Here is a 13,013-nt window from a genome sequence, read left to right on the forward strand (position 1 = left end):
CGTGCAGATCTGTCCTCGCAGAGGAGGGGGAGCTTATACCTGAATGAAACTTGGTCTTAAAGGTGCCACTGGACTGTTTTGGATTGCTAGCTATGGGGGGGGGGCGCACAGATCTGCCTTCACAGAAGAGGGAGAGTTTGTACCTGAAGGCAGGCCAGGGGGCGGGCTCTGCAACTTACCTGGCTGCTTCTTGCTCCTCATGGCCAAACTGAGGGCTGCAGGGAGTGGGGCTTGTTGCATGTGTCCGCCCCCTGGGCTCCTTACTGCCGGAGCTCCGCTCCTGTGCGCTCCCGCAGGAAATGACCCCTGGTGATGCTGCTGCTGCTGCTGATGATGTAATCCTTTTTTGTTCTAGTCAGCCTGCATACTTTTAATATTGATGTTCTTTAGGGTTCCCAGCTCTGGGTTCAGAAATACCCGTAAAGTGCCATGACCTGGATAGCCCCGGCAAGCCCGATCTTGTCAGATCCCGGGAGTTAAGCAGGGCCGACCCTGGTGAGTAATTGGAAGGGAGACCTCCAAAGAATACCAAGGATTGGGACGCAGAGGCAGGCTATCAAGCCACCTCTCTGAAACGTCCACACCCCACTAGGGGTCACCAGAAGTCACCATGACTTCCAGGCACGCAAGCGCGCGAACACACAAAATCACACACACAACCCCCAAAAAATAAATCCCTGGAAAGTTTGGGGGTGGAGCCTGAGGACAGCAGGGTTTGAGGAGGGGGGACCTCAGCCGTGTATAATGCCATAGAGTCCACCTTCCAGAGCAGCCATTTTCTCCATCTCTGTCGCATGGAAGGCAGTAGTAATCCCAGGAGATCTCCAGTCACCACCTGGAGGTTGACAACCCTACCCATCACAATACAAAATTTTTGTTGTTGTTCTACTGCTGGCTGTTGATCGATATACGCCTTCGTTAAAAAAAAAAGTGCAGGTCTTCTGGATTCAAAGGCTAACAAAAGAAGAGGGAAGCTCGACAATCCGGTTTCTGAGTATTTATACTGTCTGTGACTTACACCGCTAATAGAAACAAACAAACTGAAGAATGAATCCTCCTGTGGTCATGGGCACTTTCCCCACCCTCCTATTAGTAATCCCAGGAGATCTCCAGCTACCACCTGGAGGTTGACAACCCTACCCATCACTAATACAAAAATTTTGTTGTTCTTCTACTGCTGGCTGTTGATTGATATACGCCTTCGTAAAAAAAAAAAGTGCAAGTCTTCTGGATTTGAAGGCTAACAAAAGAAGAGGGAAGCTCGACAATCCGGTTTCTGAGTACTTATACTGTCTGTGATTTACACCACTAATAGAAACAAACAAACTGAAGAATGAATCCTCCTGTGGTCATGGGCATGGCACTTTCCCCACCCTCCTGTACCAGGGGAGTCCTGGGTCCTGTTCCCCGCCTCTGTGCCGCCACCTTATCATCTGACTCATGTTTGCTTCTCACTTCCATGAGTGCAGATGACTCATTCGGTAATATCTCTGGTCAGAAGCCAGAGGAGCATATGCCGTTGGCTGCACCGTTGTAAGTAAACTGGGGTTTTTTTTGGTCAATGCTGTTTTTAATAATGAAAAAGGGAATGCAGAGATAACAGCAGTCCATCTGACAGAGGGCTCGTTTGCAGTGAGAGAGGGGGAAAAACCCCTCACAGTGCAAAACTATTAGACACCATCATTTCAAGTGATTCCTCCACGATCAAGTGTTGGGGTCAGAATCCAATTCCCCCCTCCTCCCCGGTTGAAAATGAAGACTGTATCTATCGACTGCCATGTTACATAATGTCTGTTCCAATTCCAGTGCGCCACAGACCTCTTCAAAAGCCACTTTTTTTGGTCAAAGCTGTTTTTAATAATGAAAAAGGCAATGCAGAGATAACAGCGGTCCATCTGACAGACGGCTCGTTTGCAGTGAGAGAGGGGGAAAAACCCCTCACAGTGCAAAACTATTAGACACCATCATTTCAAGTGATTCCTCAACGATCAAGTGTTGGGGTCAGAATCCAATTCCCCCCTCCTCCCCGGTTGAAAATGAAGACTGTATCTATCGACTGCCATGTTACATAATGTCTGTTCCAATTCCAGTGCGCCACAGACCTCTTCAAAAGCCACTGGCAGCTGAACCCTTCTTAAGCAATATGGGGGTATCGAAGATATATAATATTCAGTGCTTAATTTAAAAGGTAACAATAATATCAAAGCAGAGCTGGGAGTGCAATGATTAAAACACTGGAACTGTTCTCCGAGGGTTTATATACGTGCTAAATCTTTGCTGCAGTTATCCTCGGGCAAATTTGTTTTACCCAAAGAGATCTGTCATCTATTACCATGTAACACTAGTGACAGGATGCAGCTACCTCATTCTCTCTCTTTCAATTACTGTTTACCTTAAATTTAAAAAGTCAAGTAACAGCTTAGAGTGTAGATGTAGAGACTGAGCTACTGGGCAAAAAAAGGGGGAGGAGAGGAAAAAATAACCCACAAGAAGGTTAAATGAATCCAAATTAAAGGGCCCAGAGTATAAAGTAGCTGAATATAGGACATAATATATATTTCACTTATTCAAAAATATGTGTATTTATTACAAAATAGTTTAAAAACAATTACAGGCCCAAATATAGCCTCAATTCAGATTAAAATCGTACAGTAATCTCAAACATGGACCTTATGCGACCCTGACCAACCTCATTTTGGCCTCATGGCCTTCTTCAGTGGTCAAGTATAGTTATTAGACATTAGTTCTCATTACTGTAATTGCATTGTCTGGAGCTAATGTGTAATAACTATGCTTGACCACTGAAGAAGGCCATGAGGCCAAAATGAGGTTGGTCAGGGTCGCATAAGGTCCATGTTTGAGATTACTGTACGATTTTAATCTGAATTGAGGCTATATTTGGGCCTGTAATTGTTTTTAAACTATTTTGTAATAAATACACATATTTTTGAATAAGTGAAATATATATTATGTCCTATATTCAGCTACTTTATACTCTGGGCCCTTTAATTTGGATTCATTTAACCTTCTTGTGGGTTATTTTTTCTCTCTCCTCCCCCTTTTTTTGCCCAGTAGCTCAGTCTCCACATCTACACTCTAAGCTGTGGGGGGGGAACAATGGCACGGAGTCGGGGTGGCCTGATCAGACCATCCCGACCCCATGAGAGCACGCTGGAGCGACCAGACATGGGAAAGTCCGTCCGTGGCCCTTCGCAACTCATCTACTACTGGAGTTTCCCCGGTGTCTTTTAACTCTGCTTCTGCAGTGGAGCAGAACAGGTTGCCAATGGCCGCAGAGCGCTTCCCAGATGTTGTTGTCTGATCACGCCCTTTAAATCCGCCTGGCATTTGCACCTACATCGGGTCTAATTGTGTGCACGATCGCGGCCTACGTTTGAGGTTACTGTACGATTTTAAACTGAATTGAGGCTATAATTGAGGCTATATATGTTGTTGTTTTTAAACCCTGTTGTAATAAGTACATATATTTTTGTATAACTGATATAGATATAGATATAGATATATCCTATGTTCAGCTATTTTTATACTGGGCACCTTAATTTGGATTCTTTTAACCTTCTAGGTTCTTAATTGAGACTGAGCTATTGACCAGCCCCAAAACATGAGCATGTCAGCATGATTATTATGTTCTCTGCATGGTTCCCCTTCCAGCCTCTTGGCTCCTGGCCGCCCGTGTCTCCTTGAAACTCCACCACATTAGCAGCAATGGGACCAGGTCAGATCGAAAGCAGGAGCGTGTCTGTAAAGCACTCTCAAGTCACAACCGACTTATGGTAACCTCAGCCAGGGGCTTTCAAGGCAAGTGAGAAGCAGAGGTGGTTTGCCAGTGCCTTCCGCTGCAGTCTTCCTTGGAGGTCCCCCATCCAAACAGTAACCAGGCCAAACCCTGCTTAGCCTCTGAGATCTGACAGGATCGGGCTATACCACGCCACCTTCCCTCCCAAAAACAGAGTGGAGCCACTTAAATAAGAATGGGGGGGGAGGTAAGTTGCTGGGCCTGGTTGAACGGGGCATTCTCCGCCTCTGGTGGAAAGGTATTCTTGCAACTGTTGAGAGCTTGGCACAGCATAGCGGACAGAGCGTCAGATTAGAAACCTGGCAGACCCGGGATTGAATCCCCACTTCAACCATGGAAGCTCTCTGAGTGACCTTGGGCCTGCTAGGGTTGCCAACCACCAGGTGGTGGCTGGAGATCTCCTGGGATTACAACTAATCTCCAGGTGACAAAGATCAGTTCCCCTGGAGAAAACGGCTGCTTTGGAAGGTGGGTTAGTGTAATGTATTCATAAACTGCCATTGAATGCATTATGTGTTGCGAAACATCTGATTGAAAAGCTATGTTAAGCTTCGTTAGGGTTGCCAAATTCTTTGTACTCACCGGCGGGGTAGTCTTCTTTCCCTCCCGGGAGTTGCCGGGATGCGCGTGCGCACTGCGACGTCACCAGAAGTGACGTCAGACGTTGCCGACGTTGGGGGCGTGGCCGAGCTCGTCGGGGGGGGGGAAACATACGCAGCTTCGGGGGCGGGATTCCCCCCGGACCCCGATCTCGCCAGGGCGGGGATCGGGGGCTCCGAAGCGGGGGCTTACCCGCTTGATCTGTGTTGGTGTTCGAGTTGAAGAATAAAGTTGTGTTCTTGCTGAATCACTCTCCGACTTCTTTGTTAAGCGAGCAACTTAACAGTTAGATTGGTCTAACATGGGACTGCTGGATTCTGTTTCTCGGCAGGTGAGTGCAAAACTGAGGTGATGCCTGCGTGGTGGAAATAGCCTGTGAGATACAGTAGTGGCCACTGTCTTAGAAAAGAGGACGAGTCGATTTTATGAGGAAGGAAAGCTCTATCGATCTCTCTGAGACACAGCGGATGGACCTTGAGATTCAGAACCTCTGACTAGCAGTCGCATAGAGGGAGCTGTTGGTTCCGTCCCCTGTCTGTTTCAGGAAGCATCTGACTCGTCACACTTGGGAACCAGACACTAGTGGAGGCCCTTTCTGCACTCTCCTTCTAATCCATGTTCACTGCGGTGTCCTCCAAGCAATTCTGCACCGAAATCAAATTCAACCTTCTTTTTAATCCAGTTTTTTTTTCCATTCTACACTAAAATTGAGTTCCACCTTCTTTTTATTCTGGGTTTTCCCCCCATTCTGCATTACATTCCCTCCCTTCAGTGGTCAGTCCAGTTTCAGCCGGCTGTTGCCCTGGGTTATTTGGATGATGTTTTGCTGGGGACTGAAATTGCCTCGACTCGAACACTGAGAAAATCTGGAGTGGCCGGCAAATGCGGAAAGGACCCTAGATCGTCCAGCAGAGCTTTCCTTATGGTCCTAACCTTACTATCCTCTTTTATGCCTCATTCGTGACTGGCTAAAGCGGAAGGGAAACCGAACAAAATGCAACATGTTATACATGGCAATGAAGAACTCTCCGAGTACTCAAGAGACCACAGACGTCAGGAAGCCAGATGCAGATTCTCTGTGCCATGAATTTAAGCATCAAGGGCTGGCTGTCATCGGCCATCTGGCAAAGGACCGCAGAAGGCAGTGTAATTCCCGGAGCACAGCTCTCCCTGGGAACTCCTTTCCCCTCGCATGAACTCTGCATCGAGGGCAGAGAGAGGGTTGCATTGCCATGTTATTATGTTGACTTTACCCCGCTTGAGGAACGCACATGCCCCTGCTGTAACAAAGGCACTGGAAATTTTGAACATGTTCTGTTCGACTGTAAGGTCTATAATAATCTCCGTAGATCATTTCCGTTCCCCAAGCATTTACCTCTTACTAGTAGGCAAAAAGACTGTATTATGAAAAATCTCCTTGCGGGTAGGCACCCGGAGGTAACACATCAAGTGGCTCGATATGGATGGAGTGCTTTAAGAATTAGAAAATCTATAATAATGCAGCAAGTTAAATGTCAATCATCTTACTGTTAACTGTTTATCTCTTAAGAATTTTATAATGTATTTTATTGCTGTTTTAAGATTCTTTTACCTTTATTCTCAGGTGTTTTTACTATCAATTTTGCTGTGTCTTAAATGTCAATTGCTGGCTTTGGCTGTAAATAAAATTAAAACTATGTTGACTTTCTTTCCTGGATGCATCTTTCCTGCATCTTTGGAATCTCCTGAGCCATACAGAAGCAGAACACAGAATTTTCTTCAGTGCTAGCTGTGCCATCCTACGCAGAGTTACGCCCTCCAAAGTCCTTTGAAGTCAATGGGTTTAGAAGGATGTACTTAATAACGGAGTCTAAATCTTCTGCAAATGCCACAATGGGGTGAGTGGGAAGATTTGGTGTGTGCAAAAGATCTGTTATGGAACACATTCAAAATCAGAGTGTGCACAGCAGTATATTTTAAGAGTATTCCTTATGATTATTGTCTTTTTGGTATCTCATAGTGATTGTAGCAGGTCAGCAACACAGAAAGGACTTTTAACTCAGTGGTAGAGCTTATGCCTCACATAGTCCCAGATTCAGTTACAAGCTTATTGAAAAGAGGCCTGGGGGGTGAGGGGACTTGCATTGGAAAACCACTGGCAGGTGGAATTGATGAACTGGGCCAGAGAGCCAGTTTGGTGTAGTGGTTAAGTGCACGGACTCTAATCTGGGAAAACCGGGTTTGATTCCCCACTCCTCCACTTGCAGCTGCTGGATGGCCTTGGGCAAGCCATAGTTCTGGCACAGCTGTGCTTGAAAAAGAGCAGTTTCTGTCGGGGCTCTCTCAGCCCCACCTACCTCAGAGGGTGTCTGTTGTGGGGCAGGGAAGGGAAAGGAGTTTGTAAGCTGGTCTGAGACTCCTTTGGGTAGCGAAGGGCAGGGTATAAATCCAATCTTCTTCTTCATCATCAAACTTTGATGCTTATATGAATGTGAACTTCATGAGCTAAGGACCAATAGCCATTGTTTCCCAAGGTAAATGGAATTGTATGCTTAGTACATTTACAGAGCCCTTTCCTGGGATCGGGCCCGTAGCTACAGTGGGGCAATTTGGGGCCCCGCCCCCTTAATTTACAGCCACGCCCCACAAGAGGCATGGGTGGGGATTGGTGTGGGGAAGAAAACAGGTGGCTTGGTTGCTTGGAGGGTAGGGAGGATTCGTAGGGTTTAGATTCTTAAGCAACAAACTAGTGAATCAACCTTGGGAAAGGCTGGGAGGGGGACAGGGGTGCCAAGCTGGGTGGATATGAAGGGGGGCCATGAAATAGAAATTTAGATTTCTTCTGAATGTTGTGCCAACATATAGCCTTGCCTGCTTCAGAATTATTTATGTATAGCCTAGCCACTTCCAGAGTGTTGATCACATGCAGTATTGGTACTGGTACATATATCCATAGATAGAACATATAATTTTTACAAAGCCCTTCACTGCCTCATAACGGCTGCCCCGCGAGAAAAAAATATGCCCCACCAAAAATCCTAGCTATGGGCCTGCCTGGGAGTAAGCCGCATTGAATAGACCTCAGAAGGATTCTGAGTAGACCTATTTAGAAGGGTGCTCTTAATTTAGTATACTACTTAATTGTATACAACAGCAATTGTCCAGTGTATAGAGCCAGTAAGACATGGGCTTCCCAAGACAGAATCACATATTTGTTTCAAGATATGGGGAGGGTAGAGTGGGAAACTGCTGCCTATCCCCTTAAAATATTCTTCTATTTTTAGAGACTGAGAAACTTTAAACTAGGGGGCACCTGATGATAGTAACATGCTTTAAAACAAAACAATTCATTTTTATGCAATATTACCTTGGGGAATCCATTGCCATGGAAACTTGCAAACCCTAATGTATTGATTTCCTGCTAAGAGAACGCTGCTGTGCAGGGATGTTTCATCAGGGGGCCGCACGGATCTAAGGGATTTCATATATCCCAAAACAAATTTGTGGCAGCTTATTTGGTACGGAACTTCAGAAGGCAGCGCTGGTTTGAGATATTCAGTGTCCGAGCACCCGCTCTGCACGCATAAGGTCCCACTGTGTTCAGTCTCCAATGTCTCCAGTTAAAGGATTGCAACAGGATTAGGGAGGCTTCTGTCTGAGACCTTGGAGAGTCACTGCAAGTCAGAACAGGCAACATGAGGCCTCATGGATTTAGTGACCTGACTTGGTCGAAGGCAGCTTCTTATGTTCATCGTCACCATAGATCTTTCTAAGCTTCATGTGAGAAACAATGGAAGCACGTGGGCTTTCTCCTGGACCCCATGATCTATACTGGGTGCAACTGTAGGGCTCTTTTTGTAGCAGGAACTCCTTTGCATTTTAGGCCATACACCCCCCTAATGTAGCCAATCCTCCAAGAGCTTACAGTAGCCCCTGTAAGAAGAGCTCTGTAAGCTCTTGGAGGATTGGCTACATTAGGGGGGTGTCATGTGAGAAACAATGGAAGCACGCGGGCTCTCTCCCAGACCCCATGATCTATACTGGGTGCAAGAGCTCCTAGATCTGGGCAGTAGCTCCCAGCATGCAAGGACTTCCTCACTTCTTGTAACAGCGGACAGTGCCACGGATACCGGAGCTGCACATGTTGACTGCTGAGTGCATAGAGGAGATGGATTGAGAAAACTTTGCAAAAACCTCCGAGTGTTTAGACAAGACTTCTCGCCAAAGCTTCTTACCAATGTATGACTGATGGTCCACTCTCTATCAGGCTGGGTAGCCGTGTTAGTCTGTCTGCAGCAGTAGAAAAGAGCACAAGAGTCCAGTAGCACCTTAAAGACTAACAAAATCTGTGGCAGGGGCAGGAGCTGAAGAGGTCAAGTGACTAATGAAGCCTCCCCCCCTGCCACATATTCTGTTACTTTAAGGTGCTACTGGACTCTTGCTCTTTTCTATTGGTCCATTCTGTATGGATTCCACTCGTGCTCTCCTACCTTTGTATTCTTATTTCCCCTCGTTTGTCTTACCCACACTCTCTCTACTTTTTGACATAAAATTCTAAAAAAAAAAGGAATCTCAAAAAATATATTGATGGGAAACCTGCAAATTAAGCAAGTTAATCCGAAAATAAGTACATCCCCACAAACTATATTGCTCTGCATGCATTTCTGGAAAAAATACAGTACTGAATGTTCTTGGTATTCAATTTGGTATTTGTCTTACCCACACTCTCTCTACTTCTTGACATAAAATTCTAAAAAAAAAAAAGGAATCTCAAAAAATATCTTGATGGGAAACCTGCAAATTAAGCAAGTTAATCCGAAAATGAGTACATCCCCACAAACTATATTGCTCTGCATGCATTTCTGGAAAAAATACTGTACTGAATGTTCTTGGTATTCAATTTGGGATTATGTGAAACAGAATAGGAATTGTCGTGCAATGAATATTCACATAAGTGGAGACCTAGCTTAATTAAAAGTCGCTATAGGGGAATCAGAATATCGAAGGAAGCACAGGCAATGGCAAATGACCTTTGAATGTCTCTGGCCTTGAAAACCCTACAGGGGGTCACTATAAATCAGTTGTGGTTAATGGCAAAAAAGATATGAGAGAAGCCCAAATCTTGTCTTCTGGAGTGAAAAAATGTTCACTAAAGGAGACCAGAGGCATTTCAGGAAGAGAATTTTGTGTTACCTTCCTGGCTGTATCTTAATTAATTTGCCCAGTTTCAACTGTGTGCCCTCAACAACAGCTACCGTTTGCCATTGCTGGAGGAAAGGGAAAAGGCTAGATGGGCCATTCATCTGACACTTGCTGAAGCCACATTCTTAAAAGGCATGCCGAAAGCAACCCTGCTTCAGTCCTATGTTCAATATCCGTCCTGCAAAATTTCAGCTGTGAACAAATAACCAGACAGTTAAAATATCCCACAATCAATAGTGAACATGAGATAAGAAATGGATCGAGCAAAATCTCAAACAACAGCAACGCTCTCCAAATACTAACCACCATTTCAGTGAGGAGCACATTCAGTTATGAATTAAATGATGCCAGCAACATTTAATCTAGTTTTGCACTGTCCGATGGGATAGTAGGATATTAAAAGTGTATTTCATTTAAAGGTTGGATTCCCCATCCATCAATTCTGCATAGACAGATAACCCATAACTTTTCTGCAATCCAAACACTGGTTGTTTATCGGAGGTGGCATACGTGGAAAGTCACAATAAGGAATAAATATACATGATGATTTTAGGGAAGAAGAAGAAGAGTCACTTGTGAGGTAGGTGGGGCTGAGAGAGCTCTGAGAGAACTGTGACTGGCCCAAGGCGAACCAGCAGCTTCATGTGGAGGAGTGGACAATCAAACCCAGTTCTCCAGATTAGAGTCCACTGCTCCTAACCACTACACTACACTACACTGGCATAAATCTGGGCATAACTTGTCCTTGGATTACTAGAAACTATTTGCCTCTGTTTGCCCTTTCAGTAAAGCATCGCAAAGAAGCCCTTTTTTGTCCCATCAACACCTTTGCCTGCCATTACCTTCACATAGTCGTTATTCTAGCATCCCACCTATTCCTACAATTTTTGGGGGGCCATTAAGTCACAGCTGCCTCATGTTGACCCTGTGGGGTTTTCAAGGCAAGAGGTGGTTTGCCATTGCCTGCCTCTGCATCACAACCCTGGTATTCCTTGGTGCTCTCCCATTCAAATACTAAACAGGGCCAGCCCTGCTTAGCTTCCAAGAACTGATGAGATTGGGCTAGCCTGGATTATCCAGGTTGGGGCCCCTCCAATATGTGTGAGTGTGTGTGTTCAAAGTGCTGTAAAGTCACAACTGACCTATGGCGAGCCCAGCAAGGGGCTTTCGAGGCAAATGAGAAACAGAGGTGGTTGGCCATTGCCGTCCTCTGCAGAGTGTTCCTTGGTGGTCCCCCTTCCAAGTACTATACCATGCTGCCTTTCTTTTCCCCCCTCCAATATACCTTAACTTAAAAGATTTCATTTTCTTGTTTGAAGAGCCATTATCTGGTCCCATACTGAACTACATTTGTCTCTAGAACCATAGACTGTAGACCCCTGGTCTAGAGCAGTAGTTCTCAGATTTTTTGAAGTGGGGCTAACTTCTCAACTTTTGTACTTTTCTGAGGGCCCCTTAAGAACATAAGAGAAGCCAGTGCTGAATCAGGCCAAAGGCCCATCCAGTTCAACAGTCTTGTCACACAGTGGCCAAAAATACCAGGTGCCATCAGGAGGTCCGACCGTGGGGCCAGGACACTAGGAGCCCTCCCATTGTTGCCTCCCCCCAAGCACCAAGAATACAGAAGATCACTTGCCCCAGACTGAGAGTTCCTATCTATACCTTGTGGCTAATAGCCACTGATGGACTTCTGCTCCATTGTTGTTGTTGTTCAGTCGCACAGTCGAGTCCGACTCTTCGCAGCCCCATGGACCAGATCCCGCCAGGCCCTCCTGTCTTCCGCCGTCCTCTGAAGTTTGCTCAATTTCATGTTCGTTGCCTCTATGACACTGTCCAACCATCTCATCCTTTGCCGTCCCCATCTTCTTTGACCTTCAATCTTTCCCAGCACCTGCTCTATCCCATGCATAATCTTGTAAACCTCAATCATGTCACCCCTCAGCCGTCATTTCACTTGCAAAACAACCCCCTTCTCAGCATAAAATGCAACAATCTCACATCAGTTGACATGGAACAAGTTTACAAGAGAGGCAGTCAATGCTCCCGCTAAGCTGTGGAGTCTTGTGAGCTAAAATTCTACTTTGTGAGCTACCGACATTAAAGTTGTGAGCGAGCGATTTGACTACTGCATCAATTAGTTTGCTCTGGAGCCATCCTTCCTGAGCGAAGGCAAAAAATGTGTGAGCCGGAGGCTAAAAAACTGTGAGCTAGCTCACACAAACTCAGCTTAGGGGGAACACTGGAGGCAGTGTAGTATAGTGGTTACAGTGTGGGACCAGGATCTGGGAGATCCGGATTCGAATCCTCACTCTGCCATGGAAATTTAGTGGGTGACTTTGAGCCAGTCTAACCTACCTCACCTACCTCACAGGGTTGTTGTGAGGATAAAACGGAAGAGAGGGGAACGGCGTAAGTCACTTTGGCTTTCCCATTTTGGCTTCCCATCAGGGAGAAAAGCGGGGTATAAATGAAGCAGATAAAATCCATAATATTTTATTTTTCATGTTCAGTATTTGTAAACATACATAGCATTACCAATCTATTGGCTGCATTTCAGTGCCATTTTGCACATTCTGCAGAGGCAAACCCAGATTTCCCTTTGAGCATCCAGGAGTTACCCTGTTCCTCCCTCCAGCCCTTCTTCCGACCCACCTGTGAGAGAGTCACAACCCGCTCGTGGGTCTCCAGACCCATATTTTGAGACCCACTGGCTCAGAGCATCTCAGCATCCTTTAGCACATGATGCCCTCCATGCCACCTGTAGAGGCCGTGGCGGTGGTAATCGCTGCTACAGTTCTGCTGACCGAGTGGGTGGACAGCCGGGGTGGTGAATAAAAAGACTCCAGAAAACGGAAGAAGTGTTGGCTAGCATTGCACCTTACGATGACGGTGCCAAGTCTTCTCCTGCACCTCCTTAAGATCTTCGTCGGTTCAGTCTTCCCGTTCTTTTCCCTCCCTCCCAGAAAAGGAGAGCTGTTTTTGCATGTGTTTTTGGCAGCAGGATGGTTTTCTTTAGGAATATAGAAAAAGTGATAATCTAGCAAGCCAGCAAAAAAAATAATTGTGGGGTCTCATTCGCACAGGACCCCAAGGTGGTCTCCCCACCCAGCATCGAGGATGTTCACACAACTATGTCAACACTGGTGTGTAGGAAAGGTTGCATATTAGGATGTCTACTACTTTTTCTCCATCCCATTTTATCTTCTGCCTTTCTCCCACCAAGTTCCGAGTGATGGAGGAGGAGGAGGAGGAGATTGAATTGATACCCCGCCCTTCACTTGGAGTCTCAGAGTGGCTTACAAACTCCTTTCCCTTCCCCTCCCCACAACAGACACCCTGTGAGGTAGGTGGGGCTGAGAAAGTGCTTTCCAGAACTGTCCTTGAGAGAACAGCTCTGATAGAACCAGGGCTATTT

The sequence above is a fragment of the Gekko japonicus genome, unplaced genomic scaffold, assembly GCF_001447785.1.
Source record: "Gekko japonicus isolate JY-2015 unplaced genomic scaffold, Gekko_japonicus_V1.1 scaffold4190, whole genome shotgun sequence".
NCBI classification, from domain to species: Eukaryota; Metazoa; Chordata; class Lepidosauria; order Squamata; family Gekkonidae; genus Gekko; species Gekko japonicus.